At 40.8% G+C, this 8,081-nt stretch overlaps 1 long non-coding RNA gene across 1 annotated transcript; it reads right to left on the bottom strand.

The window, feature by feature from the left end:
* Window positions 1-1,198: 1,198 nt before the first annotated feature.
* LOC139584082 (uncharacterized) lies at window positions 1,199-7,368 on the bottom strand. Its single transcript, XR_011676693.1, has 3 exons — window positions 7,229-7,368; window positions 5,687-5,850; window positions 1,199-1,889 (listed from the first exon to the last, which is right to left on the bottom strand). It is a non-coding gene; the product is annotated as an uncharacterized lncRNA (long non-coding RNA).
* Window positions 7,369-8,081: the final 713 nt, after the last annotated feature.

Raw genomic sequence — 8,081 nt, 5'->3', positions numbered from 1 at the left:
CCTTCCTCATAAAGCATAGTAAAAGGAGGTTATAAATCCTCCCAATTAGCTCTGTCCATTAGTCCCCTTAATTGGAGTGTCATGACTGGCTGGGGGATGACCTTGTGGGCCAGTGATAAGATCAACGAGGAGGCCAGGCCAGGATGGAGATCTATATGGGTATGGGGGGCTACTTTACATCTACAGTAGGTAACAGTTAATTGTGAGATTGTGGTAGGTTCTGTGGTTTATCGTAAATGTTCAGAGCAATTGTGATAAACACTGCACATTGAATAAGATACTGGCACTGACCTGTATATACTTGCACACTCGTGTTTATTGAACTCACATCGTAGTTCTTGTGTGGTTTTATTTATGTATTTTATAATATTTTATATTATTATCTATGTTATTGTTATCACTGCATTGTTGGGAAAGAGCTCTCAAGGTAAGAATTGCACTGTACTGTTTTGTACTGTTTTGCACACATCCTGTGCACATTGTGAATCAACTTTGAAACTTGAAACAGTACAGCAAGTCCATAATTCTTGGTATCAAGGAGAATACCCCCTATTATGTCTCTGTGATTATAGAAACGATACGACTGATACATACACACATACATTTCCTGTGATCAGAGGGCACAGGTGTTCTAGATTGAATGGGTCCCTCTCATTCTGTACCCCCCCTCTTTCTCTCTCTTCCACCCCTCTCTTTCTCTCCTGTGGGTTTGGCCACCACACCTCCCCTCTCAACACCTCAGTCAACCGCACTCTGTGGCCACTCAAACATGAGACCCCAGCTTCCGCTGCTAACAGCCACTATCGATGACATCCCACTGCTGGAGAAGAAATAGAGAGGCCATTTTCCCTGTCCCTGCACTTCGACAGACACAGACAGACAGACAGACAGACAGACAGACAGACAGACAGACAGACAGACAGACAGACAGACAGACAGACAGACAGAGTACTGAAATATCCTACTCAAGTAGAAGTACTGTTACTTTAGTTACATTTTACTCAAGTTGAAGTAAAACTGCTGGTGTAAAAAACTACTCAAGTAAAAGTAAAAAGTAGCTCATTTATTAAAAAGTACTCAGAGTAAAAGTAATTCAGTTACTTTTAAAATAAAAACAGTTAATTTCGCTAAGGTTACCTGAGCATTGTTACACATTATCTGCAGGAAATTGAAAAAGAGTGGAGATGAACGTATAGTATAAAGTAAGTTCCTTTATTGTTTGAGTTGCAACAGGGCACAGCTGTATATAAAAAAACTAAGGACTTGTCAAACATTCAAAGCAAAATAAAGTACATAAACAAAAAAGAATCACCCAATCCCAATCACTATCACTTCACTCACTCATTCACTCACACCCATACAAGGCCAAATAGGGAGTGCCAGGGCACACTGGGCATCCTAAAGGATTTGATGTCAAATTAGCTTTGGAGGCAACATCAAAACATCATGGAAATAAAAATGTATGAGCAAACCCCCCCTGAATAGATAAGGGGTTGATAAACTCTATATAGACTAGATGTACAGAGTACATTAGGTTATGTAGTGTTCCTTGAGCAAAAACAAAAGAGTTCTACTCTGCCTTCACGTCTCTCTGAACTTTCTGTTCAGTTTCAGCAGGCGCTGATTTTCAAAGTGAATCGTGCCTATTGCTCACAGGCGGCAGAGGCAGGCAGGCCCGTGTTGAGTTTGAGCGACAGCTTCTTTATGTATGGAAAGGAATGAAGCAAGTCCATCTTGTCTGACACACAGGCAAGGTACCCATCCTGTACCTTGTAACCTTTTGGGCATTAGTGATGAGAAGAAATCCTCTTCATCAGATGAATGCTGGCTCTGTTGCTTTCTCTCGTCCTCTGTCATTATGTCAAGATAATGCTTCAGGTAGACCAAACCTGTATCGTAGCAAATACACAACATAAATATTTTGAATATTTCTGAAAATTCTGCTTTATGTGGCATCTTATTTTATCACATCACTGACCTCACAATAGCCCAAACACAGACTTTCCATACTTATTCTCAGATACTGAAACTGAAGTGAATTTGTCAGATGTTCTCAGACCTAAAAAGTTATCTAGTGTTGAGATGAGTCCACGTCTAGCTGTACCTATTGTGTAGACTCACAGTTATTTGCACAGTTAGACTTACTTACATGCTGACCACACTGCTCACGCCGCGTGCGTGAGCGTAGCAAAATAAATGTACACATACATGTTATTCAATCATTGCACCCACATTGCTCGCGTGCGCCAACGAGCGTCTGCGTTGCCAGGCGCTAAAATAGAAATTACTTCTATTTGTTTGTGCAGAACATGCTGCAAGTCCTGCATCTCCCATCTCCTCATTGGCTTTAAGAAGCATTTGCCCACGTGCCATCTCCTCATTGGTTATACCCACGTGGGTGGATGATTGAAAGATGAACGGAGGTCGGTGGTGGTAATACACCTTATGAAAGTTAGTTGCCATTCGCCATACAAAGTCCAAAGAAGAAAAAGCCTGGAAGGAGGAGAGATGACTAGAAACAATTCGGTTCACAGTTTTATGTGTGGATTAATTGTCGGAGTAGAGAACCTTGTGCATTTCAGGTAAAATAACAACTGATCATTTATATCCCAGGACAAATTAGCTTGCAATAGCAAGCTAGCTAAATAGGACAAATTAGCTAGCAACTGCAAGCTAGCTAGCTAAATTGCCATAAATGTTTAATGCATTTCAACCTGGCCCCAAATTAATAGAATTGGTTCAGCGTTTGTTTTGATATTTCAACCTGCTTGTCCTGGTCGCGTTTGGTGTGGGGGGACAAAATCAATTTACGCACGATGGCGCATGCGGACGCACACGCGCGCACCTGGTTTGGGTATGGTGTGAGTCTCTGGCTTTTAGATTGACGTTATCCTAATTTATCTAGCTAGCTAGTTCACAGGACCATGTCTACAAAAACTTTATGTTATAACAAATATTTCACATAGTCAGTGCTTGACTTGGACTGAAATAGGCACTGGTAGTCATTTTGGGTGCCGGTACTTTCACTATTTATGTGCAGCAGCTCCACAATACTTTTGAGGTAATATTTTATAGAGGTGCAGGAGCTCAAGCAGTAGAAAATTTGAGGTTCCAGTACTTAGCCCCAGTGAACTCCTGCCCAAGTCAAGCACTAAACATAGCATACATTTTTGACACACTTGATGTACACAGGACTTTTGGTGAGTTGATACACTGTTGCATGAATTAATAAATAAGGATCATCAATAATAGATCAGATGTGTGTTTATTTTAACACGTCATTTTTCAATCAACGTGATTGTCAGGCCATACTGTATATAATGACTCTAGGTCATTACATCGAATATACATTTCCAGTCACTGTGACCTTAACCATCTGGGAAGTACATATTCTTTAGATATTTTTTGTCGGTCCAATGTCACTGCTTATTTGTGCCAAATATGTTTGAAATAGCTTCTGTAAATGCTGAGATTAATAACCACTTATTCAACTCAGAAATGTGTTCACGGTTACCAATGATTTAATGTTTTTCTTTCATTTTTTTTTTTTTCATTTATATTTAACCAGGTAGGCAAGTTGAGAAGTTCTCATTTACAATTGCGACCTGGCCAAGATAAAGCAAAGCAGTTCGACACATACAACAACACAGAGTTACACATGGAGTAAAACAAACATACAGTCAATAATGCAGTAGAAAAATAAGTCTATATACAATGTGAGCAAATGAGGTGAGATAAGGGAGGTAAAGGCAAAAAAAGGCCATGGTGGCGAAATAAATACAATATAGCTGTCACGCCCTGACCGTAGAGAGCGTTTTATGTCTCTATTTTGGTTTGGTCAGGGTGTGATTTGGGTGGGCAGTCTATGTTCTATGTTCTATGATTTTCTATTTCTATGTGTTTGGCCGGGTGTGGTTCTCAATCAGAGGCAGCTGTCTATCGTTGTCTCTGATTGAGAACCATACTTAGGTAGCCTTTTCCCACCTGTGTTTTGTGGGTAATTATTTTCCGTGTCTGTTTGCACCTCGGTTGCGTCAAGTTCTTTGCTGTTTACCTGTTTGTTTTTTGATTGTTTCGGTTTCACTTTAATTACAAGATGTGGAACTACATGCACGCTGCGCCTTGGTTGATTTATGACAGGGAGTTTGAGGATAGCGAGCGTGACAATAGCAAGTAAAACACTGGAATGGTAGATTTGCAGTGGAAGAATGTGCAAAGTAGCAATAGAAATAATGGGGTGCAAAGTAGCAAAATAAATAAATAAATAGAGTAGGGGATGAGGTAGTTGTTTGGGCTAAATTATAGATGGGCTATGTACAGGTGCAGTAATCTGTGAGCTGCTCTGACAGCTGGTGCTTAAAGCTAGTGAGGGAGATAAGTGTTTCCAGTTTCAGAGATTTTTGTAGTTCGTTCCAGTCATTGGCAGCAGAGAACTGGAAGGAGAGGCGGCTAAAGGAGGAATTGGTTTTGGGGGTGACCAGAGAGATATACAGTACCTGCTGGAGCGCGTGCTACAGGTGGGTGCTGCTTTGGTGACCAGCAAGCTGAGATAAGGGGGGACTTTAACTAGCAGGTCAGTTTTACGAGGGTATGTTTGGCAGCATGAGTGAAGGATGCTTTGTTGCGAAATAGGAAGCCAATTCTAGATTTAACTTTGGATTGGAGATGTTTGATGTGAGTCTGGAAGGAGAGTTTACAGTCTAAACAGACACCTAGGTATTTGTAGTTGTCCACATATTCTAAGTCAGAACCGTCCAGAGTAGTGATGCTGTTTTAGTGGGTCCTAGGCCATATCATTTTCCATATTTAAGACAACCCTTATAAATAATAACTTGACATACATTTTTTTAAATCTCAGAAAATGCCATTTGAGCTGCTGTAATATTGACTAAAGGTCAAGGCCATAGTGATTGAACATAGTCATTAGGTCCCATACAGTATATACCCTTACATATGTCATGTTAAAATAATCATAATTTTCTACCTTGTGCCAATTTTGATTGAAATTGGTTCAGTGGATGTTTGTTTTGACGTATCTGTCCTATATCTGAGAGCTATAAGAAAGATCAGGAAATTATTTACATTGGTATTGACATATTTAACCTCTTCTTTTGGGGTACTAAACTACTTCCATATATACTGAGTAAACCAAACATTAGGAAGACTATATTGAGTTGAGTTGCACCCACCTTTGCCCTCTTAACAGCCTGAATTCGTCAGGGCATGGACTCTACAAAGTGTTGAAAGCGTTCAATAGGGATGCTGGCCCATGTTGACTTCAATGCTTCCCACAGTTGTGTCAAATTGGCTGGATTTCCTTTGGGTGGTGGACCATTCTTGATAAACAAGGGAAACTGTTAAGCGTGAAAAACCCAGCAGTGTTGCAGTTCTGGACACAAACCGATGCGCCTGGCACCTACCACCATACCCAGTTCAAATGCACTTACATTTTTTTGTCTTGTCCATTCACCCTCTGAATGGCACACATACACAATCCATGTCTAAATTGTCTCAAGGCTTCAAAATCCTTCTTTAACCTGTCTCCTCCCCTTCATCTACAATGATTGAAGTGGATTTAACAAGACACCAATAAGGGATCATAGCTTTCACCTGGATTCACCTGGTCAGTGTATGTCATGGAAAGAGCAGGTGTTCTTAATTTTTTGTATACTCAGTGTATACTTACATTCATTTTTTTAACTGGTACCGGGGACCTTCAGACATGTCTTGTGAGGCTTGTGGGCAATTTTCTGGATGTCTTATGGTCTGACAAACACAGCTGTAGCTTTGCCACCTTTCACCGCAGATATCGGTGGATGAGGTGGAGAGACGAAGCCCATGCAGATATCTCTAGCATAAACAGACAGATTTAGTTATTATGCTTATTAGATTTGCCTCGCAAAGAAGGGCACCGATTGGTAGATGTGTAAAAATAAAAAAGCAAATGCTGAATATCCCTTTGAGCATGGTGAAGTTATTAACTACACTTTGGATGGTGTATCAATACACCCAGTCACTATAGGCATCCTTCCTAACTTCCAGAGGATGGAAACTGATATAATAAAACTAAGGATGGCTCAACAACATTGTAGTTACTCCACAAAACCTAAATGACAGAGTGAAAATAAGGAAGCCTGTACAGAATAAAAATCCTGTTTGCAACAAGGTACCCTAAGTAATACTGCAAAAAATGTGGCAATGAAATTTACTTTTTGTCCTGAATACAAAGAAAATCCAAAGCAACACATCAATTTGTACCATTCTTCATATTTTCAAGCATGGTGGTGGCTGCATCATGTTATGGGTATGCTTGTCATCGACAAGGACTAGGGAGTTTTTAGGATAAAAAATAAAAGATATACAGCTATACGCACAGGCAAAATCTTAGAGGAAAACCTGGTTCAGTCTGCTTTCCAACAAACACTGAGAGATGAATTCACCTTTCAGCAGGACAATAACCTAAAAAACAAGGCCGAATCTACACTGGAGTTGCTTACCAAGACAACATTTGTCACGACTTCTACCGAAGATAACTCCTCTCCCTGTTCGGGCGGCGCTCGGCGTCGCCGGTTTACTAGCCGCCACCGATCCCTTTTTCCTTTTCTGGTTGTTTTGTCTGTGTTCCTTTTCACACCTGGTTTCAATTGCGTTTATTTCTGTGTGTATATAGGGCACCTGTTACCTACTTATTTCGTGCAGGATTAAGCTTGTGTGTATTTGCGCTCGATTATCTTTGATGTTTCTTGTTTTCGTTATTACGCACGTGTAGTTAAGTTTCGGAACTGAGTTTGTTCCTCCGTGCGTTTGGCACGAGTTTCTGTATTGTTTTCACTTTTTAGGCACTTGTATGTAGTGTCGGAACTGTGGTTGTTCCTCCATGTGTTGGCACGAGTTTCTGTTCCTTCGAGAGCGTAGTTTTTGGATTTTCGTCTGTGCCAATTTTGTATTGGTGGACTATGTATATATAATTATATATTAAACACGCTTCTCAGAAATCCCTGCTCTCCTGCGCCTGACTCCTACACCTTTCACCGAGACGCACCTTATCACAACATTGAATGTTCCTGAGTGGCCTAGTTACATATTTGACTTAAATTGGCTTTAAAATCCATGGAAAATGGTTGTCTAGAAAAGATTAACAATCAACTTGACAGAGCTTGAAGAATTTCTTTAAGAATAATGGGCAGATATTGTACAATCCAGTTGAGAAAAACTCTTAGAGACTTACCCAAAAAGACTCACAGCTGTAATCACCGCAACAGGTGCTTCTACAAAGTATTGACTCAGGGTACTTATGTTAATGTATTTCAGTTTCAATAAATGTGCAAAAATGTCTAAAAACATGTTTTAGCTTTGTCGTTGTCTGTCATTGTTCAGTTTGTATGCACAGCTTTATCTGATTGGCCTGTATTGGCGCAATGCGTGAAATTTGATTTGATTGGTCACTGACAAAACAATGATGAGCAGTTTTTTTTCTGGCTCGGGGGGCTCTTACAAACTTTCCGTGCCCTCACGATCTACGATTATGGATAGCCTACAAAAGGGTACTCTGTAACGGATGTTTATAAAAAGGTAGCGAAGTACAATACTCAAAAATACAAGTACTTGGAAAAGCTGCTCAATTACAGTATAGTATTTCTAATTTGTTACTTCCACCCCTGCAGACAGACCAGCAATGGCCTTGATGTGCCCTCACACTGCTCTCTCTCTCTCTCTCTCTCTCTCTCTCTCTCTCTCGTTTCCCTCTCCTTCTCTCTTCATTGGGATTAAGAAGGGAGTCAGAGTTAACCCGGCGGTTGTGGGAGAACAGCATCCCCACCACGCTGAGAGCTGCAGACAGTTGTTTCCTTTCTCTCTGACCATCCAGAGATAATTCAGTCATCAGGCTTTGAACTGCAGATAAGGAAGGAAGAGGATGAGTCCAGGGATGTAACAGTGTTTGGGGGAAGGGGGTGAGAGGGCGACACAGGAGGGGGCAGATGTGCCACAAGGCGTGCATTAAAGGGCCAAGCGAGATAGGACCCAGGGTAGGTGGAAGTGTACTTACGAATCAACTATATCCATACACAACATACAGCTTG

This window comes from Salvelinus alpinus, chromosome 9 (assembly GCF_045679555.1).
Source record: "Salvelinus alpinus chromosome 9, SLU_Salpinus.1, whole genome shotgun sequence".
In the NCBI taxonomy this organism is placed as follows: Eukaryota; Metazoa; Chordata; class Actinopteri; order Salmoniformes; family Salmonidae; genus Salvelinus; species Salvelinus alpinus.
Note: the sequence above shows the minus strand (reverse complement) of the source record. Positions and strands in the feature narration are given on the sequence as shown.